The sequence below is a fragment of the Pinus tabuliformis genome, chromosome 4_1, assembly GCF_031772625.1.
Source record: "Pinus tabuliformis cultivar Carrire ecotype Pingquan chromosome 4_1, CPIR1, whole genome shotgun sequence".
Classification (NCBI taxonomy): domain Eukaryota; kingdom Viridiplantae; phylum Streptophyta; class Pinopsida; order Pinales; family Pinaceae; genus Pinus; species Pinus tabuliformis.
The window spans coordinates 452526804-452552481 of record NC_142303.1 but is presented as its reverse complement, the minus strand read 5'-3'; the positions used below and the strand labels follow the sequence as shown (position 1 = coordinate 452552481).

Sequence of the window (25678 nt, the reverse complement as noted above, 5' to 3'; positions counted from 1 at the left end):
GGGTCGCGCACCAGTCTCGACGGGTCGCGCGCCTTCACACTTCACCAAATTCGCCCAACTGCTCTTGAAATCGATTGCTCTATTGCTTGAAGGCACAATGAAGCTTAATGGAGGGAAAGAGAGACTTTATAGCTTTGTTTTGAATTAATTTCATGTCAAAACCCTCTTTCTAATGTTTTTCATGACACTTTTTTAAACTTTAAATGCTTTTGACTTTTTGGTTTCCTTTTGTCCTGAAATTGGTTGAATTGATATTTTTCCTTGATAATTTTTGCAGGGATAGCTTGTGAGGAGTCTTGGCAAAGGGGACCAGGGCTGCCTGCTGTCTTTTGAAATATTTGAATTTTTACAATTTTTACAAAATTTTGAGAAATGACCTTGGCTTTAAAAACAGGGTTTTTAAATCCAAGGTAAAAAATTTAGTTGTACAAGATGAAATCTTTTAAAGAAACACTTTGATAATCATCCCTCTGGCCTGCTGGGCATTTATTGACTTTAGAGACATGACCTTGAAAACAAACTGGACCTAAACCCTAGACCTAAGACTTTGACCTCAAGACAAGACAAACAACTTTGAAATAGTTTAATGACTAAAACAACCTGATCCAGCAGTGCCAAGAGGGGAATAAAACACCAGCTCCTCCATCAGGTTTATGGCATGCCTAATGGAATGCAATAAGATGACACTGATGAGACACCTACTTATGCAAATGCAAAGAGCTTTGATCGCTGATGGGGGGCTACTAGACCGACTCTAACAGTTTGCAGAATTTAATTTGGCCACAGTTCTAATCTCATCCAATTTAGTGTGGGTAAAGATCATCAAAACCCTCATTCATTTCTAGGTGGAAGCCTTTTGAAAGAACATGAAATTGTTATGGCACAAGGGTTGAAGAAGCCTTGTCTACCTATGCCAAAATTTTCATGAAGATACATATAAGCAAAAACTCGCCAAAATCTAATAATGCTCAACCTACAAGCAACACAGTGGCTGCAACCATTGGATTTAGAAAAACACGACATTCTAATGTCAACACTGTCATTTTTTTGGCTACCTTATAGAGGGTTGTCCAAAGTAGACAAACCAAGTGGTGAATCTCAAGAAACCCCCCAAAACTGCCTCAATTAAGGAGGATGAGGATTTTCGGCCACTTTAGTATTAAAGAACAAAGACATCTAGGAAGAAAATCTCAGAAATGGGGATGCCAAAAGTTAATATGGGAATAAAATCTTAGAAATGGGGACGCCAAAAGTTAAAACAATCGAGGCTAGAGAGGCACTGCTAGAAATAGGACAACAGTCTAGACTAGGATTATGGGCTCCTTGGCCCATTATGCTACAAACAACCACCCTAACTCAAAGGAGCCCAACGAATTCAGAAGCCTAAAGCTTACATAGTTCCTCATTTCTCTCCAGTTACCACCCCTTTTCCGATGTCTTTTTTGAAGACTTCTTGTAGTTAATATTGCCAAAATCGATTGCTCTGAAGTTTACTTGCTTGGTACAGGACATATTTGGGGTAGCTTGTAGCTTGATGATTTGAACCCAACTTGAATGGTACAACAAAGCTTTGTTAGCTATCTGTTCCTCTGCTTCTTCATGAACAAAGTGTTCAAGGCTACTTCTTGAGATTTTTGAAAGGATTTGCTCAGGAGTTTTTCATCTTAAGACAAGTATCTTCTTTGATGATAAATGATATGCCCCTCAATCATAGTATTTCCTCTTAATAATATTGATATGCAGTGAATTCCGATAGAGACAGTTAAATGACAATTAATTTCATCATTCCATCACTCTATTAACTCTTTTCGAAAACAATCTAGTAGAAATAAATGTACAATAACTTACCAAGGCAACAAAAAAATGGACCACAACATTCGATGATCTAACAAGTTTAGACTGCATCCATATTTTTCTGACAGCCATCCAGTCTCTAAAGTGGTTGCCTGCAGAGATTATCCCAATGAAAAGATCCACGGGGCCTTCTAGCAAAGGTGGAGCTCTCCATTTTTTTGACATGTCTAGAAGTCTTTGAGGTGAAAAGCTTGGATGTGAGAAAAGAAAGGAAGCAACAACAACTGTATGCACATCAATGTCACCATTTACAGAGAAGCCAGTGGCATCTTCAAGCACAAATCCCTGGTCCAACCATGTATAAATTTAGTGCATACATTAATTTATACTAATGCCATAAAGTTTCTAGAATCTGAGAAAAACTTACTGTGCAGGGTTAACATGGATGTCATATACAATTGTCACATTAGTAAGCTTGTGAAGCAAGTGGAATCTTCAAGCAAAAATCCCTCATCCAACCATGTATAAATTTAGTGCTTACATTAATTTATACTAATGCCATAAATTTTCTTGAATCTAAAAAAATTACATTTAGTGCATACATTAATTTATACTAATGCCATAAAGTTTCTTGAATCTAAAAAAATTACTGTGCAACGTTGGCTTAACATGGATGTCATATACAATTGTCACATTAGTAACCTTGTGATTTTGAATTTTCTTTAGTGTTCATTCAAGCCTCTAGAAAAGCATGAGCTTAAGTCTATTTCACAATTTTCGAAATATGCTCTAGAATTGTAATATTATGCACTGATTAGTTTGGCATAGAATCAAAATTTACAAATGGGAGTGTATAAAAATGGGGCTACAAGAACTCTGTAGAATCAAAATTTACAGATGGCAGTGTATAAAAATGGGGCTACAAGAACTCTGTAGAATGCACTAGCTTTTGTGAATGCAAATATTATGCATAATATTCATATATTTGAGTACTCAAACAATTGACACATGGGGTTCACAAAGTTAAAAAATGTTTAAAGATAAAGAAATCAAAGGCGGGAAAGTAGTGGAGAACCCTCTTTGGCAACCAGTCAGAGTTTCTCCATAGGTTCGGAGAAAAGACAAAGCCTGAGTTGTAGGTAAACCTCTTTATTGCATTTTTTCTGACCCATCTTAACAACTGCATCAATGGCGGCTTCTAGGGTTTCGACATAATTATCGTGAACATAGTCCACCAAAACCGCTTTGAAGACCATGGGAGTAGAGTACTTGGGTCTGCCCAACATAATTTCTGTCAAGTAACATGAATCAACCTTGCTCCTAATGATGGACATGCCACTCGGAGGAATGACGAAACCCATGTCTACCTCGCTCATATACAGAAACCCTCTGTCCTTTCTCATGAATCTGTAGTCATGGGCTAACGCAGAAATAAATCCCCCTGCAGAAGCATGCCCATAGACGGCGACAATTGACGGTAACTTCAATTCCATGAGGGTTGTGACGAGCTGCATGAATTTGAGGTAGAGGATCTCAAATTGACCCTCTCTATTGCGAGCTTCGATCCTCTCTGCTGCGAGCTTTTGGTGTTGTGCGATGCAAATGTGTCGCAGGAAGCTCGTTATAATTGTTCAATAATTGTTTCAATCTAATGGCAGAGGATTCTTTAATCGTTTAACATAATATCGAGCATAATATTAGGCGCTACAAACAGATACACCATGGCAGCTAGGAGAGTTGTTTTCAAAGGGAAGTGCCTTTTAATACTTTTGTAGCTGTTCTCAAAAAAATTACATAAACACTTTTTTTTAAATTCCCTTTTTTCACAACATAACATAAGATTCTTTTAAACAAAAATGAATCACCTTTATTTTAGAAATCCTTTGAGACAAATTTGTTAAAACAAAGGTGTTTGCGGTACTAATAAACCCCACCTAAATCACAATTATTTTAAGAAAGCCTTTGAAACAAATTTGTTAAAAAACGGTGTTTGCCTTACTAATAAATTGTGCCTTTACCTTTTTATGCAAACTGACTTTGTGCCGACTTCATGCTCCAAAGGAGTTTTCAATACGCTGACCTCAGCAATGTTTCAGCGATGTTTCAATGGGTGCGTTGAGCACAATGATTATATTGGAGACATAAACAATAAATGAATGATTGTACTGATTGAATTAAATTGGACAAAGTGAAAATTGAATTAAGATGCCTGGGATGATACTTGGATGGACGGTTAATAGGTTGTTGAAATAAATTCTCCAATAATATTTAGTTATGCACTCTAAGATATCTAACAAAACCATTTGAACCAAATTCCTTACCAATTTTATATGACGCTTGAAGGCTGTTTTCTTGTTCCAATCCCACTTCTTCTTCCACATAAGCATGATTGTTTTAAACTCTAGGGTGTTTTACAAGCAATAAACCAAACAAAAACTAATATAATACAAATTATTGCTAAACTCAATATTAAGCAGTCACAACAAATTTTGTTCCAAGATTAATTTGAACAATTGGAAACAAAATGCAATGTTTTTTTCAGAAGAAAAAATATGTTGTTTTTTATATATAAAAAGAGAATTCATATATATAGTTTTTCATCTAATGAAGTTTTGTTTTTCTCATGTAATATTTATTACTTACAATCTGTCAAAATAGACTTTTTAAGAGAATTATAGTATTTTAGAGGCATGAATAGTCCTTTCAAAAAACATATTAAGTATTCAAAACCAAAATTAGTAAGATTAGAAGATATTAAAATTGTCGAAGTCAATCTTGTTGTCATGAATGCATGAAGTATATGAGATGACCCCTGAAGTTCTTGTCACACCTCTTTTAAATACCACATCTGCAACATGGTTTTGCTCCAGAAAAATGTGTAAAAAAAAAGTGTCAAAAGTAACCCACCATATATCAAATGGGCTTTCATCGAGTATGACATCCTTGGAGGTTGAAAGCAATTTATCCTTTATAGTGTGCTCTTTCATTGGTTACGATAGATCCATCGAGATTTTAAGTGTATCTTCTGCGCACTCCATGTTCAATCTACGACACCCACCAAGTTATTATAAGAATTATTAAATTCGAACAGAAACCCAAACAAAATTTAGAACGCTTTGCGGGATTGTCGATGTGTTTCAGGATGATGCAGTGCCAAGAATATATGTAGCGCGCTCCTTTTGTCATAACTAGAATGATCCGTGCGGTGAAACGGTTTGGTGGGCATAACTCTCACCAAATTTTCTGTTTTGTGGAGTATACATGGACGGTGGATATATAACTCGCTAGGTTTGAACCATTCCATGATTACAAATTATTGCATAATTTGACCATGATGCATTAACTTGTGTTCCCATATTTGCGACTTAACTTACATAAAATCTAACGATCGTATTTCACCTCACACGTGCATTAATAGAACAAATCATATTAAGCCATTCATTTAATTCGTCGAAATATTCATCAATAAATTTAATGAAACAACTAGCAATATCATCAACACCTGGACGACATTCAAAATTTAAAACATTTGCAGTGAATTAAAAAAATGATGATTAGATTTATTGGCCATTTTAGAGAGGCCCTGGAGATTGAGAAAAGGCCGAACAATCTTAATAGGGATGATGGCTGGAGGATTAGCAGTTGCTGGGTCCCAGCCTTGTCTTCCTAGCCTCCTCTTTCCTTTTTGTTAGGTCTTAGGATTTCTGTCTTCCCCCTCCTTTAATTTTTCTTCTGGCAGATTGGTCCTATTTTTTTGGAATGTTTTAGTCATGAATTTATTTCGGGTTGATTATCATATTAACCTGTTTCCTTTGGGGCATATTATAATTGGATTTGGTTTTTCCATAATTTCATTGATAATTATGTCTATTATAACCTTAGAATTGAGTCTCCCTTTAACTATTGTCTAAAAACCCTTTTATACCTTATTAACATAGTTAACCTTAATATTAAATATGGATAGATTATGATAATATTAGTTATAATAATAATCTTGGACTTTATCAACCCTGAATTTGGTATTCATCCTGTAGTAATAACATATTTACCTAGGGTCTTAGTTAACTTTAATATTTTTGGAATTAATAAATATTGAACTAATTTTGATTATTTGACCATTAAGTTTATAGGATAAACTACAATATACCAATAATATTAGTTATTTTATTATTAATAAACTTGGCTTTAACAACCACATATTATGGTATTTACCTAATGTGACTAAATTCTAAGATATTATTAATTTTAGAATTATTAACTATGTAGTAGATATAGATTATTTAATATACATACATTAGTGTTTATGACTTATTATCTTAATGGACCATTTCATTTAAATAATGATTATGAGATACACTAAATAATGAAGATATAACTTACCAAGGACCGTGGAATTATTATCACACAACTATCTAGGTAACTATTTTCTAAAAATAATTGATTACTTTTACTTGTATTTAAATTATATTGGATTAATATTAAATATAGATTATTTAATATATTTAATTTATTATTGACCATTATAGTTAAGATATTAATATTATAGTTTGAATTTTCTCAATATAATAATAATAATATATCTAATTTTTAATTAACAAATGAATTCCTTTATTTACCTTTTTTGAGAAATATTAATTAACTATTCTAGTGGTTGGACCAGGGTCATTAGGTCAGAAGTAGCCGTTAGCATTATAGCTGTTGGAGTCTCTGCACACTCTATTTAATCAAGCTAAACCAGATCGGTTCTTCAACTTGTCCTGACGATGAACCACACTGGTTGGTTCGAAACGCGTCGACAATAGATTGGTTATGTGATTTTGCCGAAGATTATCTAAACAATGTTATGGATCACAGAAGTCTAAACTCCTTAATGATATACTTTGTTTGAAATTCTTGGCAGTTTAAGTGCAGCAATGTAGTGGAAGTTGGGTGAGGTGAGGTATGTGGAGGGTCTCTTGGCCCATTGTAACACTAATGATTTCCTTTCCTGATGAGTTGAAACTGTTGATAACCCGAAGATGTGGCATATTCTCATTTATGTGGATCTCCTTAGGATACCCCATTGCCTTCAAGATAACTGCAACTTCACCTGGTTTAAGTGGACAGCGACACTCGTTTTGTTTCTGCAATGCTAGTGGCCATAAGTGGGAACAATTTTTATAACGGCCAGGCCACTCTTTTTGTCTGTAAGAAACCATCATTGTATTTTCAGCAAGGGAGCCACATTTTGATGTACTTTGAGCTTTGAAACCTCCTCTAGAATAAAAACAATCTTCTACACAAATACCCTCCTGATAAAGTGAAAATAGTCCAAAGAATATGGACTCATTGGCATTTAGGACACTAAAATAGAGTGGCAAATAGGAAGTGGAATTTATAAATATACATTGATTTAAAGGTCCTATATATATAGTTGTTTTTCCAGAAAGATTTTAACTTTCAAGGCCAATTTTGAGCTTTGAAACCTCCTGTAGAACAGAAACAATCTTCTACACAAATACCCTCCTGTAGAATGAAAACAATTTTCTACACAAATACCCTCCTGATAAAGTGAAAATAGTCCAAAGAATATGGACTCATTGGCATTTAGGACACTAAAATAGAGTGGCAGATAGGAAGTGGAAGTTATAAATATACATTGATTTAAAGGTCCAGTATATATAGTTGTTTTGTGAAATTTTTAACTTTCAAGGCCAGTGATTAATTACCCTCATCTGATACCTACCTCCAAACAATATACCAATAAATAATTGTACACATTGGCCAAAGTTACAAAACCTCTTCTCATGAGAATTAAAGCAGGTAGCTTACGTGAAAACTTTTCATGCATTTCGGCACATGGTTTGCATGAAGTTGTTGCGGAGTGTGGATTCTCACTAATTGTTAGGGAAAACAGAACTATGGAATATAATCACTGAAACTTTCAATAAGATCAGAGACAAGCCATATGTTACTTTAATTAAACTAAGGCATATTCTAATAGAACCTTCAGTCAAGTTAGAGCTAAAGCAAAATTAATTTCAAGCAGAGATAATTATCTCCTTCCCCGATGCAATTTCAGTGGACAGTAAAGAGGCTCCCAAAATTAATATTTGATTACAATAACCGGAATAAAATCATAACCTCGTGATCCAGTTAGGGTCATATTTGATAATTTGAATAAACTTTTTCATAAAGTGTGTTTAACAGAAACCTAATAGCCTGGGAAGAAGAAACGACCTAAAATTTACTTAATTAAAATCTAGCTTATTCTAGATTTATTAAAAACTTGCATAAAAGCAAAAAAATAGTTTCACGCGCATCCATAAAAGAAAATTGATGAACTTACACTAATCCATAAAAGCAAATTCATGGGTTGATTGGTGAAACAATTACAATCTGGAAAGAAAATGAACTTACATGTGGACAACGAAGAACAATTCCTTCTTGTACAAATATGGAGGATTTTGCACAGATCGCATGGATTACTTCTCTACTGAACTCTAATCTAGGTGAATACATTCGTTATCTCCATGTAAATATACTCCAACCTAACAAATGACTAATCGTTGGTCCCAATTTGTTAAACCCGAATGCATAAAGTATATGAGATGACCCCTGAAGTTCTTGTCACACCTCTTTTAAATACCACATCTGCAACATGGTTTTGCTCATGGTTTTGCTCCAGAAAAATGTGTAAAAAAAAAGTGTCAAAAGTAACCCACCATATATCAAATGGGCTTTCATCGAGTATGACATCCTTGGAGGTTGAAAGCAATTTATCCTTTATAGTGTGCTCTTTCATTGGTTACGATAGATCCATCGAGATTTTAAGTGTATCTTCTGCGCACTCCATGTTCAATCTACGACACCCACCAAGTTATTATACGAATTATTAAATTCGAACAGAAACCCAAACAAAATTTAGAACGCTTTGCGGGATTGTCGATGTGTTTCAGGATGATGCAGTCCTTTTGTCATAACTAGAATCATCCGTGCGGTGAAACGGTTTGGTGGGCATAACTCTCACCAAATTTTCTGTTTTGTGGAGTATACATGGACGGTGGATATATAACTCGCTAGGTTTGAACCATTCCAGGATTACAAATTATTGCATAATTTGACCATGATGCATTAACTTGTGTTCCCATATTTGCGACTTAACTTACATAAAATCTAACGATCGTATTTCACCTCACACGTGCATTAATAGAACAAATCATATTAAGCCATTCATTTAATTCGTCGAAATATTCATCAATAAATTTAATGAAACAACTAGCAATATCATCAACCCCTGGACGACATTCAAAATTTAAAACATTTGCAGTGAATTAAAAAAAATGATGATTAGATTTATTGGTCATTTAATTGTAATGATATCAATGATATATTTCGTTTGAAATTCTTGGCAGTTTAAGTGCAGCAATGTAGTGGAAGTTGGGTGAGGTGAGGTATGTGGAGGGTCTCTTGGCCCATTGTAACACTAATGATTTCCTTTCCTGATGAGTTGAAACTGTTGATAACCCGAAGATGTGGCATATTCTCATTTATGTGGATCTCCTTAGGATACCCCATTGCCTTCAAGATAACTGCAACTTCACCTGGTTTAAGTGGACAGCGACACTCGTTTTGTTTCTGCAATGCTAGTGGCCATAAGTGGGAACAATTTTTATAATGGCCAGGCCACTCTTTTTGTCTGTAAGAAACCATCATTTTATTTTCAGCAAGGGAGCCACATTTTGATGTACTTTGAGCTTTGAAACCTCCTCTAGAATAAAAACAATCTTCTACACAAATACCCTCCTGATAAAGTGAAAATAGTCCAAAGAATATGGACTCATTGGCATTTAGGACACTAAAATAGAGTGGCAAATAGGAAGTGGAATTTATAAATATACATTGATTTAAAGGTCCTGTATATATAGTTGTTTTTCCAGAAAGATTATATTATGAAATTTTTAACTTTCAAGGCCAATTTTGAGCTTTGAAACCTCCTGTAGAACAGAAACAATCTTCTACACAAATACCCTCCTGAGAAAGTGAAAATAGTCCAAAGAATATGGACTCATTGGCATTTAGGACACTAAAATAGAGTGGCAGATAGGAAGTGGAAGTTATAAATATACATTGATTTAAAGGTCCAGTATATATAGTTGTTTTGTGAAATTTTTAACTTTCAAGGCCAGTGATTAATTACCCTCATCTGATACCTACCTCCAAACAATATACCAATAAATAATTGTACACATTGGCCAAAGTTACAAAACCTCTTCTCATGAGAATTAAAGCACGTAACTTACGTGAAAACTTTTCATGCATTTCAGCACATGGTTTGCATGAAGTTGTTGCGGAGTGTGGATTCTCACTAATTGTTAGGGAAAACATAACTATGGAATATAATCACTGAAACTTTCAATAAGATCAGAGACAAGCCATATGTTACTTTAATTAAACTAAGGCATATTCTAATAGAACCTTCAATCAAGTTAGAGCTAAAGCAAAATTAATTTCAAGCAGAGATAATTATCTCCTTCCCCGATGCAATTTCAGTGGACAGTAAAGAGGCTCCCAAAATTAATATTTGATTACAATAACCGGAATAAAATCATAACCTCGTGATCCTAATTTAAATAAACTTTTTCATAAAGTGTGTTTAATAGAAACCTCTGGGAAACGACCTACAAATTTACTTAATTAAAGTCTAGCTTATTCTAGATTTATTAAAAACTTGCATAAAAGCAAAAAAATAGTTTCACGCGCATCCATAAAAGCAAATTCATGAACTTACACTAATCCATAAAAGCAAATTCATGGGTTGATTGGTGAAGCAATTACAGTCTGGAAAGAAAATGAACTTAGCAAATTCATGAACTTACACTAAAATAGAGTGTCAGATAGGAAGTGGAAGTTATAAATATACATTGTTTTAAAGGTCCAGTATATATAGTTGTTTTGTGAAATTTTTAACTTTCAAAGCCAGTGATTAATTACCCTCATCTGATACCTACCTCCAAACAATATACCAATAAATAATTGTACACATTGGCCAAAGTTACAAAACCTCTTCTTATGAGAATTAAAGCACGTAACTTACGTGAAAAATTTTCATGGTTTGAATTAAAGCAAATTCATGGGTTGATTCGTGAAACAATTAGAGTTTGGAAAGAAAATGAACTTAGCAAATTCATGAACTTACACTAAAATAGAGTCCAGTATATATAGTTGTTTTGTGAAATTTTTAACTTTCAAGGCCAGTGATTAATTACCCTCATCTGATACCTACCTCCAAACAATATACCAATAAATAATTGTACACATTGGCCAAAGTTACAAAACCTCTTCTCATGAGAATTAAAGCACGTAACTTACGTGAAAACTTTTCATGCATTTCGGCACATGGTTTGCATGAAGTTGTTGCGGAATGTGGATTCTCACTAATTGTTTGGGAAAACATAACTATGAAATATAATCACAGAAACTTTCAATAAGATCATAGACAAGCCATATGTTACTTTAATTAAACTAAGGCATATTCTAATAGAACCTTCAGTCAAGTTAGAGCTAAAGAAAAATTAATTTCAAGCAGAGATAATTATCTCCTTCCCCATGCAATTTCAGTGGACAGTAAAGAGGCTCCCAAAATTAATATTTGATTACAATAACCGGAATAAAATCATAACCTCGTGATCCAGTTAGGGTCATATTTGATAATTTGAATAAACTTTTTCATAAAGTGTGTTTAACAGAAACCTCTGGGAAACGACCTACAAATTTACTTAATTAAAGTCTAGCTTATTCTAGATTTATTAAAAACTTGCATAAAAGCAAAAAAATAGTTTCACGCGCATCTATAAAAGCAAATTCATGAACTTACACTAATCCATAAAAGCAAATTCATGGGTTGATTGGTGAAACAATTACAGTCTGGAAAGAAAATGAACTTAGCAAATTCATGAACTTACACTAATCCATAAAAGCAAATTCATGGGTTGATTGGTGAAACAATTACAGTCTGGAAAGAAAATGAACTTACATGTGGACAACGAAGAACAATTCCTTCTTGCACAAATATGGAGGATTTTGCACAGATCGCGTGGATTACTTCTCTATTGAACTCTAATCTAGGTGAATACATTCGTTATCTCCATGTAAATATACTCCAACCTAACAAATGACTAATCGTTGGTCCCAATTTGTTAAAACCCGGTAACCTAAGTGTGATTACATGGCTAAATACAGTGTAAAATAACAACAATAACAGTACATCAATTTTACATAGAACAATAAGCAGTTAAAACTGCCTAAACGTCGTTGAAGCGGCCATAGCTAAATCTGAAACCCTCCTCGAGAAACTCTTGGGTATAAATTAAACAGGGTCCATGCATTAATAACAGAAAAATAAATAAGCTGCAGGCTTGGTGGAAAATTTGTCAACCTAGAAAAAGAAAGGGAGCACTTGGTTATTTACGGGAAAACCATTTCAAACCACCTTCAAACTTGGATTGAGAACTGTTCACTTACCTGCAAACAAGAAAATAAGAACGGTCTCATACAGACAGTAGGTGAGCAAGGTTTCACTCTTGTAAGCCCAGGGGGAGGCCGAGGATTGGTATCACCACTCCAGACCTCAGGGAATGGCTCCCAAGGTGCCGTGGCTCTTCCTCTGCTTCAGAAGGTGCCACATTATCTGAACTTTTCCCTGCTTTTGGGGTGGAACATGGGCGAGGAAGCAGAAAACCAAACCCCCATCTGCAGAAGAGAATGAATCAAGACCGCTGTAAGAGAGCCTTTCCCGGGCTCCCATGAAGGCTATTTTTGTCAAACGGTTGGAGTACCCGTAACGCCTAGCTCAAAAGAACCTGCAGAATTGATGCCATAAGAAAATCTCCGTAACTGAATCATACCAGATTTTAATCGGATGGTACACGTGATTTCTATCGTCTAACATTTAAATCAAAGGCTTACAAAAAGACAGGTGGCATTGGAGGGAGTTCTTTTCATAGGGAAACGCCTTACGGCGTAATTAAATACTATAAAGGACCAGAATGTGCAGGAAAATTAATGAAGCCTCTCTTGAAACAAAATTATCCATGCTTGAGACTTCTTGCACGACATGAAGAATTGAAGTGAAAATAATGCTAACTACAGAAACACTGATCATGGACCTAAAGAGTCATTCCTGAAGTATAATCTAAGTTATGTGGGAAATTAATCAGCATTTGGAGCCTAGTTGTCATGTGTAGTTTGACTGAGAATTAATTCTTAGTATGGAGAAACACACAGGTGCCCATTCTTATGGTTAATGCAGTTTTAGTGTCCAATCAATTTGATGCATCAAAAAAATGGAGAACCATTCTACAATTATGAGATTGATCAGGTTAACCTGTCTTATGCAGTATGGGAAGCCATGCAGAGAGTACGCTTTTGGGAAATGCTGATGGAAACAAAGACAACATTGACCAGTGTGCATTAGATGAACAAAACTCATGACTCCAATTGAGCAACGGGGGGAAATGCATCATAATCGAGCAAGCTGAGTGAAGAGCTTAGAGGGAGAGAGTTGTTGAGTAAAGGGAAAATGTGCCTACACTAAAGAAGAGAGACGAGAGAAGAAATATTTGTGTGGGATGTTGAGAAGAGGCTGAGTGAGCCTTCGCTACAAAGAATAGGTCGAGAGTGCCTATGTAGAGGAAAGAGGCTGAAAGTGCCTGAGCAGAAGAAGAAGGCTAAGAGTTGAGTGTATGCTATTAAGAGTAGAGGGATGAGTATAGTGTGTTGTTGCAGAGTGATCAAAGGACAAAGTGTTGCATGGGATGAGTAGAGGAAAGGTTGCAGAGGAGAACATAGTAGAAAACAGGTATAGAGGTTGTCAAATACAGTAAGTATTATTTCCTTATTGAGTGTGGGTTGGAGCCTACATACAAGAATTTGGTTCTTCCATATTATGGTGTCTGAGGAAGGTTGGGGGGTTGGTGCTTTCATAAATCCAAGTAGCTACAAGTTGGTGCTTGCAACAAAACCATGAAGTTAGTTCTTCACAAGGTGCTTCTAATAAGTTGATCAAGTGTCTACAAAAGGAGGGAGTTGGTGCTTCTTGCTAGTGGGTGTTAGCAAATAGATAAAGGGAATTGGTGCTTCATGTGAGTGGTGGCTCACAAACAAATTGATATTATAGAGTAGGTTCTCATATTTTCACGTCAGTAAAAAAACAAGCTTTGGTGTTTTTTTCTCCTGAAAGGATTTCGAAGTTAGACCCTTGTGTCAAATGTGTATGTTAGTCATAGTGTGTGTTTATTTGTTGATTTCATAGTCTTGCCACATGATATGTTATTTATGGTTATATGGATGGTTGCCAAGTTTGAATGAAAAATAAATTAGCATAAAAATTTAAATTAGCCTTAATACTTATTCATCCCCCCTCTCAGTATTAACATTGTTTCCAACATGGGGAAAATTTTCACATATTTTAGCTAATTTTTTTATGTTAAAAATGGTTTTTTGAAAACAATGTAGGCTTTAAACCTGTAAAGAAATTACTTGCAAACGAATTCTTAAAAGAAAAAATATATACAATGGAGAGGAAAAAAAACATAAAACATAAAACAAATATACACAAAGATCTTCCCCTCAATCCCAAAACCGAGACTACCAAATTGATTTTTCATTATATTCCTTTCAATGTTACAAAACATATATATACATCCTAAAGCATTCATAAACCCCAATCCATTAAACCTGGATTAGAACATAATTGTAGTTCCCTTGACCAGATCTACAAGATACCATGGGCATAAAACCATCATGCCCAAAACCATGTGCGAAACCCATGCATAAAACCATAAGCATGTCCACCCACATAACACAGGGTAAAAAAAAATTCTCAAGGCACTGCCCCAAACCTTGTAGAGGGGGGGATACTTCCCCCCTCAAACCCGCCAAAAGGGGGGGCTACCTCCCCCTCTAAGAGCCCTTTGCTGCACCCGATGCAATGAAATGGGAGCTACCAAGCCCAATATAACCCCCAAATTTGCACGTGGGGTTTGTCGTGGAAAGAATATAACACATGCCCAACATTCTCCCACTTGTTGTTTTCTTTCCACATACGGGGTCACAGGAGAGCTTAGTAATTGGTCCAGCCCTATGACACATATTGTTTCTCTACACCAAGAAAACTTCTCATTTCTCATATATTTTGTCAATGCATCTCCAGTATTCTTCAAAATGTCCACCTTTACTAGCAACACCTTTTTGTCCTCAACCATATCCCTCACAAAGTGATACTAAACATCAAAGTGCTTTGTATTTGAATGATAAGAAGAGTTCTTTGCCAAGAAAAGTGCACTTTGGCTGTCATAATCTATCCTTATAGCTCGTTGCACCAGCCCCATACTTGAACAAAATCTCTACAACGAAACAACTTCCTTGCTTGCATGAGTGGTTATAATATATTCTGCCTCTATAGTTAAAAGTGCCACTACAAACTGTCTCTTACTCATCTAATTGACTACACCTCCAAATAGTTTAAACACATACCCACTTGCAGATATTCTTTGATCCAGATCTCCAGCCCAGTCTCCATCAACATTCCAAATCTTTGTCCAATACTGGTATTCCTTGGTAGCACAAACCATAATCATTAGGGCCACACAAATACCTGAAAACCTGCTTCATTGTTGTCCAATTCTCCTTCCCTAGTTTTGACATAAACATGTGTAATATACCCACTGCATGTGCAATGTCTGGTCTAGTACAAACCATTGTATACATCAGGCTACTGATTGCACTTGCATATGAACACGAGACATGTCGTCTTCCTCTTCTTGTGTCTTGGGACATTGTTCAACAGATAAATTTACACTTACATGAATAGGAACCTTCACCAATTTACTATCCTACATATTAAACCTCTGTAGTATTGTCTTGACATACTTCCACTAGTTTAACTAGATCTTCCCCATTTCTTGATCTCATTTAATTTCCATGCCCAAAATATAGTTTGTAGCACCAAGATCCTTCATGTTGAATTTGGAGGACAATTGAGTCTTCAAATCTTGAATAATTTCTTTTTCATTTCCAATCAGCAACATATCATCCACATACAAGACCAGATAAATAACACGGTCCCCAATTAATTTAAAATACACACAGTGATCCGCTTTGCTTCTAGTGAAGCCAAGTCCCCGTATAAATGTATCAAATTTATTATACCACATCCTTGGTGATACTTTTAACCCATACATAGACTTTTTAACCTGCATACTAGTTCTTTCTTTCCCTTCACTGCAAATCCTTTAGGTTGCTTCATGTAGATCTCTTCTTCTAGATCCTCGTGAAGAAATGTTGTATTCATATCCATCTATTCTACCTCAAAATAAAAAACAAGAACAACAAATAAAAGTAATCTAATAGAAGCTACCTTGGCAACAGGAGAAAAAATATCACCAAAATCAATTCTCGACACCTAAGAATAACCTTTTGATACCAACTGAGCTTGTATTTCTCCACCTTAACTTATGCATCCATCTACTCCTTAAACACCCATTTTCTTCCAATGGGTTTCCTTATTACCAGCAACTCCACCACATCCAAAGCCTCATTTTTGTGCAAAGATGTCATTTCATCAACCATGACCTCTTTCCAGAGTTTTCCATCCTCTAAATCTATTGCCTCTCTAACAGTTATTGGATCATCATCTGTAATAGATAAAGCAAAATTTGAACAGAAAGCAGATGGACTATACCTTTCTGTCTGCCTTATTTCTCGAATTGATATTCTCATAGCTGGAGTCTTTGGCTCTTCATCTTCTGATTCCTCTTCTATTGTAAAGTCTAATTCTTCCTCCATTAGCTCAAACTCTATCTTCTCAAGTTCCTTTGGTAGGACTCATGTTTAATAACATCTTTCACCTCTCTAAACACCATATCTTGGCTATACACAACCTTCCATGTTTATGGGTTCCAAATCTTATAACCTTTTAAACCATCTTTATACCCAAGAAATATGACCTTTCAGATTTACTATCCAACTTGGTTCTTTTCTCCTTTGGAACATGTACATATGCATCACAACCAAATACCCTCAGATATAAAAGAGAGAATTTATTACAAGTCCATACCTCATGTGGAGACTTATCCTCCAATGCTGATGAAGATGATCTATTAACCAAGTAACATGTTATCTCCATTTCTTCTGCCCATAATTATTGTCCTAACACGACACCACCAAGAATGCTTCTTTCCTTTTCAATCAACATCTTATTCATTCTTTCTGCAACTCCATTTTTCTAAGGTGTGTATGGAGTAGTCTTTTTTCATGCTATACCACACTTCTTACAGAACTCTTCAAATTCCTTCTTGTAGAACTCTCCACCATTATCTGTCCTCAACACCTTTATTTTCTTCTCTGTCTCGTTTTACACCAGAGCTTTAAATTCTTTAAACTTGTCAAAGATTTCAAATTTCTTCCTGAGAAAATATATCCATGTACTCCTTGAGAAGTCATCTATAAATGATACATAATACACAGACTTACCTAGTGATGGAACCAACACAGGTCCAAACACATCATCGTGCATAAGCTCTAATATACCTTTCATGCTCTTAGCACCAGAGGGGAAACTCACTTGATTATGCTTCCCATATACACATTGTTCATAGAAATTGACATCCATAGAGAAATTAGATATACCTTCTACCATACCATTACCATGAAGTATTATTAGGCCCTTCTCACCAATATGTCGAAGCCTTTGATGGCATAGCATGGTATTTTCTCTAGAAACCATAAGGTTTTGTGCTCCACTTTCAGGAACCAGAGAATTGTTGCACCCATCAATAACAGTGCTACCCAGAAGCTTGTACAGAGTTCCAATTTGAACTCCCTACATCAATACCAAAGCTCCCCAAACCATCTTACATGTATCTTTCTCGAACATTATTTTTACACCTGCATCATCCATCTTACTTACATAAATCATATTTTTTCCAATGAAGGAATATGCAGAACACCCATAAGTGTTCTAATCATTCCACCTTGCAACTTCAGCTTGAATTTTTTGCGTCTAAAAATTCTAGCATTCCTGTCATCCCCTAAGAAGACATCATCACCTTCATATTTGTCATAACCGCAGAACCACTCCCTATGGGGAGTGAAGTGAAAGGATGTACCTGAGTCAATCAATCATGCCTCATGATCTACATGTGTACTTTAAGAAGAAGAAAATTACACATCCCTACCTTCATGTGAGCTGGATTTTGACTTTGCAGAGGGAGCATCATCAAATCCATTTCCTTTCTCGGGAGCTTTAGATCTACATTCCTTTTTGAAGTGCCCTTCCTTTCTGAATTTTCAGCACACCTTTACAATTTTTCCCAGAGACTTAGATATCCCATCCACTCGAGGACTTTTTTTTCTATTCTAGGACCATCCTCATACAAACAAGGCATATCCATTCTGTCCCTCCATATATTTTCATCTCATATCCTCTGACAGCAAGGATGAGACTATTTCATCAAACTTCAAGGTAGTTGTATTGATACTTATTGCAACAACTAGAATATCTCGCGAATTGAGTAGAGAACACAACAAACTGATGCACTTATCTTCATCTGAAATTTTAATATAAATAGATAACAACTGATTTACCACATTATTAAAGGTGTTCAAATGCTCTGTCACTGAATCGCCATCCCTCATCCTCAGGATATACAACCTTTTTTGTAGGAACACTTTGCTCAACAGAGACTTATATTGGTACAAAGTCCATAACTTGTCCCGCAAATCCTTCATCGAGGTTACCCCTGATACATTCAACAATATTGAATCTGAGATACACAACCGTATTGTGCTCTTTTCTTTCTAATCCAACTTCGCTTAGTATTCATCTGACATTGTCGTTGGTTTGGTACCCGGATCTACAACGATCCACTGATATTTATCCACTAGTAAATCCTCCATATTGAGTTTCCACAACTCAAAACTCTAACCATTAAATTTATCGATCTCTATATTTCCACTGCTCACCCTCTTCTTTCACTGCAATAATCAATCTTGTAGATCTCCCACTGAACAGGGTCTACCATAGGCTCGAGAAAAACCCCTCAGCAGTAAAGGCGTCCCCTTGATGCCGAAACAACTATGATACCAAATGTAGGTTTTAACCCTGTATATAAATTACCTGCGAACGAATTCTTAAAAGGAAGAAAATATATAATGGAGAGAACATAAAACATAAAACAAATATACACAGAGATCGTCCCCTGGATCTCAAAACCGGGACTACCAGATTGATTTTTTATTATATTCCTTTTAATGTTACAACATATATATATATATATATATATATATATATATATATAGATATACATGTTGAAGCATTCATAAACCCCAATCCATTAACCTTGGATTAGAACATAACCATAGTTACCTTGACCGTATCTACAAGATACCATGGGCAGAAAACCATCATGCCCAAAACCATGTGTGAAACCCATGCACAAAACCATAGGTAGGCCCACCCACCTAATGTAAGGTCAAAAAAAACTTCACAGGTCGCTGCGCTGGACCCTGTAGAGGGGGGGGCTACCTCCCCCTCAAACCCTCTGATAGAGGGGTTGCTGCCCCCCTGTGACCCCCAACACACTCAACACAATGAAGGGGGGGCTATCGCCCTCTCTCTTTGTGCGTGGGGCTAGTCGTGGAAAGAATATAACACACACCCAACACAAAAATTGTTTCAATTGTGATATTTCTACCCCATAGATAAATAGCAAGGAGGAATGAAAATAAGAAAGAAACCACCATGAAATACAAATGAACAAACAAATGAAAAAAAATAACTACCTGTTTAACATAATGTAATAATTTCTTAGTAAAAAACTCCTTCATGAGTGTAATTCACTCAAATCTAATGGATTGTTCCATTAAGGGTACATATGTTCAACTCCATTTATTTTTACAAGAAAAATTATTTTTCCCCATGCAGCCAAATTGTGAGAATATAAGGCTTTGATACCACTTTGTAATATCCTTATTCAACACAAAATTGTTGAGAAGGTGATTTCTTAATGGAAGGCCTCTTTCTTTTTATAAACCAAGTTTTTTTAATAGATAACAATGTAATAAGAAATGAAATAACATGCAGATGTACCCTTACACCTTACAGATCACCAACTCATGATTCAAGCTAATGTTCTAGTAAAATAATTCAAATTAGTGGAATTCAACCAAACTTGGGTTAATTTTCTACCCAACTAAATAAATAATTAAACCTAAATGATGCCACTTGAGCAAAGTTTAAGCTCAATGAGAATACGAGTACAAAATTTTGCAATTATCTAAATTAAGAAACTGACTCTACCAATTAAATTACAATATTGGGAAAAATATCCAATCGAAATAATGCTTTTGTATTGGTGATGTCTCTACACTTACATCCCTATACCCCTTAGAGTTATGATGTAAGGGAATCTACACTCTAGCTCCTACTATGATAATGCCTCAAACTATGGGGCTCCTCTTTAAGGACTATATTATCCCACTCTAGCTTTAATTGCCTTCAATTATGGACAAAAGCCACCTGTGCTCTAGTTTCTTTTGATTATGGAAAAAATCCACTCTATCTCTTAACACCTCCAACTATGGAGACCAGGGAAAATTTTAGGGGTTAATATTTGAAGGTGGGCTAATATTCCACGCTTTTTCCAAAAAACGATTGACCAATTTTCATTTTTCTAAAAATGAATTTGCCCAAATTTTATAGTATAAAATTATTTTACCTTAAAAGAAACCAATATTATATATTGTCTAATATAAAATAATTAGAAATCTAAACATTTTTAAAAAATTATCATCAAACTTTTTAAAATTTGGATATTTGTGACTAGTAAGATTCGCCAAGATTGCTAAAATTTAAGATAAACTTCCATCCTTAAAATTCTCCCTGATGAAGACCTATCGACCCAAAATCAATTTCTAATTCAAACAATGTACAATAGTACCCTTGCTAGTTAGGTGCACCTCAAAACTACTCTACCCACTCATATATCCAAACAATCGTTTTTTCTCAAAACAATAATAAACTAAAATACAACTCCCTCTCTCACTCTAGCAAGTCTATTGACATTTCCATTAATCTTTTTTTCTCAAAAAAATAATAAACTAAAATACAACTCCCTCTCTCACTCTAACAAGTATATCGACATTTCCATTCTTCCTTCCTTAATACAATTGGGGTGAAATTAGTCTTAAGTGTAAAGGGGTTTAAGGGGATGCGTCATAAATTGGGAATTAGTGAAATAAACTCATACCTCTTAAGATTTTAACTCCAAATCAACTTATAAATCATTTTCAAGTGAATATCTCCCCTCCCTAGCCCATAAGGCAATAGGTCTAACTAGCCATTTCCATTAAGCAAGAATCTCTTAGGTATTATTTTCATCGCATAATTAAAATTATTCTCAAACATACTCTTGAAATCTAACCTAATTCAATATAGTACTTAATAAATATTAGCTTACGCAAAATTAGTTTTCTAAAGAACACTATAACATTTTAGCCCGTCATAAACCACAATATATATTTCTAACTTTTAATTATTATGAAAATCAACTAAATGAAGTATCACAGAAATAATGAATCCATACCATCATTTCCCATATAAGCATCAAAATTTTCATCATAATGTAATTGATGATATGCCCAATAAAGTATCAACAAAAGAATCAATCTAAGCAACAAAATAAGATCTTGCATCAGCCAAACTTATAAGTTAAAAACAATCTAACCAACAAAATAAGATCTTGCATCAGCCAAACTTATAAGTTAAAAACATAAATGCTCTAGTGACGAAAAATTTATAACATGACATAATAACAAATCCATACTCTTCCTAAATTATAACCATAATATATCATTCCATTTAAAAGGAAAAATCATGAAGCATCTTTATCTTAAAATTATAAATAAGAACCATGTATACATATGTGAGAAAATAAATAAATTTCAAAAAAATCATAACAAGAATAACCTACGAAAAAACATTATATATTGGAATCCCTCAAGTAGAAGAAACCCTACAATGAAACTCTATTTCAACAAGATTGCAATGCAATGGTATACATGCCTAAAAACGAAACAAGACAATTCCAAGGCCCAACACAGAACCAGACGTAAAAGCACTTTGTTCACCAGGGAAATGGAGTCTGTGCAGGGTCTCCTGCAACTAATCTTCTTATCGCAATGATTCAGAAAGGGGAGGCTTCCTGCACTTTAGCGCACCAGCAGCAAATAAACTACTATCAAGCACAACATCAGTAACAGAGTCTTACAACAACACATGGAGCAAAGCACACCCGTACCAGAGTCTTACCGCGACACATGGAGCAAATCTGTATTGAATGTGAGTAGATCGAACTTTAAGAGCTGTAGTAGTTCGAATTCTTTTAACCACATCAGGATCCCTGCATAAATAAAACATTGATACAAAACAAGCTCCAATTCTTTTAACCAGATCGGGATTCCTGTATCAATAGAAGCACTCTGTAACTGATACAGAATGTAGCTTAAGGGATTATGAGCGCAAAGCAGAATAAGGTAGTGTTTCTTTACCCACTCTGAAACTGATACAAAATTTTAAGGGATTATGAACGCAAAATAGAATAAGGTAGTGTTTCTTTACCCAGTTTCAAAATTGCATCAAATACCTGAAAATTTGAAGGGAGAACGCAGATGTGTATGATTTGCTTCTTCTATTGGGTAAGTGCATTTTGTGTCAAAATGACAAAAATACTGAAAATTTAAAGAGGAGCCCAAATGTGTATAATTTACTTCTTTTGCTATTTAAAGTCATATTTTGACCATTCAAAAATATATTTAAAGTCATATTTTGACCATTCAAAAATATATGATAAGAGTAGTGAAGTCATATTTTGACCATTCAAAAATATATGATAATAGTAGTGAAAACAAATAGTAGTGTGCTATTTAAAGTCATATTTTGCTCATTCAAAAATATACGATAACAGTAGTGAAGACAAATAGTAGTGCGTATTCAGATTGCTATGTGCAAATGCATCTCAGGTCAAAAATCACAAAAGTATTCAAAATAAAAGAACTCAAAAAATATACTATGATAGTAGTGTCTTTACATTGTCATTTGCAAATGCATTTAATATCAAAATAAAATCGCTCAAAATAAAATCGCTCAAAAAATATACTATAATAGTAGTGTCTTTACATTTTTATTTGCAAATGCATTTAATATCAAAATTGATGGAATAAATAAATAAATAGAAGCACTCTCCAAAAAATCAAAATAGAAGAACTCACAAATTGAATTGAGTAGATGATTGAAATTTTATTGAAGAACTCAAATGGTATAAGTTTCTTTATTACTGTTATTTACAATTACATAGAAAAAACCAATTAGGCATATGCTTTTATTTTGCTATTTGCAATTTGCAATTATATCTTGTATTTTCAAAATCTATGAAAAAAATTGATAGGAATATTATGAACCAAACTGGAATAATGTCTTGAGTTATAGCAGTAACTCTATTGACTTTATATGCTTAAAAAGGTTCTTAGCTGCTGCTTTTACAATCACATCCTGTGCTTTCAAAAAACCAACTAGAAATATGCCTTTTAAACTGTCTTTTGCAATATGTATCTTCATCCAAAAAAACATTCCTTATTTTTTATTAAGCTCCTTAACAAGATAACAGCATAACCATTCTATTCAACCCTTAACAAGATATTGTAAGCAGGGTATGGGCAACATTTTCAACCCATTAATAACATTCATAGTGGGTCTGAATAAAAATAACATCCATAAGATGTTAACAAATAAACATATGCATTTTTCCCACCAGAAATTGGAATAAAAGTTGATGTCAAAAGAGGAGCACGTTATTTGGGAAAATCGCAGGAGTAAACTCATAAATACCATTGCAACATGCAGAAAGAATAACAAATTGTCTGGGAAAAGAGGAATACAATATTGCGCACTGCTCTCAATGAACTGACAAGGAAATCATTCTCTACAGAGGAAAATGTTTCATCTGGCTTTCCTTCATATGGTTCTATAAAATAGAACTCTGAATTACATGATTAATTATATATAAAATGTTATGTATAAATAGCTACAGATGGTACAACGTTGTAAAGCCCACAGGCTATCAAACAACGCCCACAGGGTATCAAAAAAATACGTATGCAGCTTTGACACATCAAAATTCTCAATCAGAGAGAGATGATTAATACAAAATCGTTATCAGAACAGAGCAAGAGACCAAAAATACGAAAGCAACACCAATGGAGTAGGAGAAGGAAGACTTCGAAGATCTCAAAGGAATCATGACTTCCATAAACTATTGTTTTAAATATATTTAGTTATTCGTAAAGAAGATAATTAGCAAATATTTTTTTCATGCCAAAGTCAAAATGCTTCACTAGAGTTTTTAATATGAATTTATTTTCCTTTTAATTCGAAAGCAAACTGCATTCATAAAATTGTAATACATTAGTATTATTATCTTCATAATAAGTGAAATAATGAACTTGGTAATTCATGCTTCCCGATAAATGGGTTTTCACCTTTTATACTTATGCCGGATCTATGGCAACAACTGCGATACGTTCCTTCGTGATGCTGAGCAACTGCCCCCGACGAATCTGTTGTTTGGAGACGAGTTTCTGCATCATCTTTCTTTTTCTTTCTCTGACTGAAATTCCAGATTCGTTGTTTTTGCTTTTGGTTTCATTTACTTTAGCTTGCCCCGCTATAGGACGCTGATTACAACTATCCTGATCAATCTACGTTGAAAGAGCACAGTAATCAATGATTACATAGCTGTGACGAACTAATAACTTAGAATGATGAGAATAGCTGCTTTCAAAACAAAGCTAAGGCCGAGTTTGTTACTGTTTTACGACCATCATATCCTGCCCTCTGATTCTTCTTTATAATTGCACATCAATAACTCAAAGCATTCGGCATTGCAAAAATGTTGATTCTTCTTTATAATTCCAGATCTTTTAAGGTTGTTATTCCATGATTCTGGCCCGCCAATTTGTCATTGGTATGATTGAAACAAATGGAATAACAAAGGAACAGTGAAACTAAAGGTCTAACGAACAATGAATTTAAAGGTTTCATGATTAGATTCTCTAAGTTTCTGATTAGAAAAGATTAGGAGTTGAGATCAATTTCAACTTGAAAAGATTAGGAGTTGAGATCAATTTCAACTTTCAATTTCGTAGTATTACTAGCAATATTTACTGAAATGAAATCCCAAGCATTTATATATTTATTTAAAAAATAAAAAGAAAAAATTTGGAAAATCTATTCCAATATTACGCTTAGTTTATATTTTGGTTTATGAAGATGACTAAAACTAATTAGTTGTCTTCTCCTTACCGTGAGATGCCTGGATATTGTTTTTGGCAAAGTCAAATAAAGAAAGAGTGGAGTTAAGCAAGACTTAGGTAAACTCCATATATTAACGAGAATCTGGCTATATAAGTTATGTGATGTGGCGATACAATTTGATTTCTGTATTGTATAAGTGCATCGATGGTGCGATATTTATTTGATTAAGGCATATAAGTTGAAGAAATGTATAATAATTATGGTTAATTAAGCTGCTCTAATTTTAATTATAATTAATGCATTGAGTTAGTACTTAGCACTTCAGGGGCTTTCCTATAGCGGAATTTTCATGTTTAGAATTAATGAACAAACAGTGACACGTTTTGACCGTCATCATTATTCTTTCAAGCATGAGACGAGACGCATCTTTGTGCCCAAACTCAGGTGGACGGAAAAGAGAAAGACCCTTAACCATTTCTAAATCAATATTGGAACCCTAGAGAAGGATTAGAACCAGCTATGATAATTGAATTC

The 25678-nt window shown here is 34.6% G+C and overlaps 1 pseudogene; it reads right to left on the bottom strand.

Annotated features, from left to right (window-relative positions):
- Nucleotides 1-2843: 2843 nt before the first annotated feature.
- Nucleotides 2844-25678, bottom strand: part of LOC149176304 (uncharacterized) — a 39479-nt pseudogene continuing 16644 nt past the window's right edge.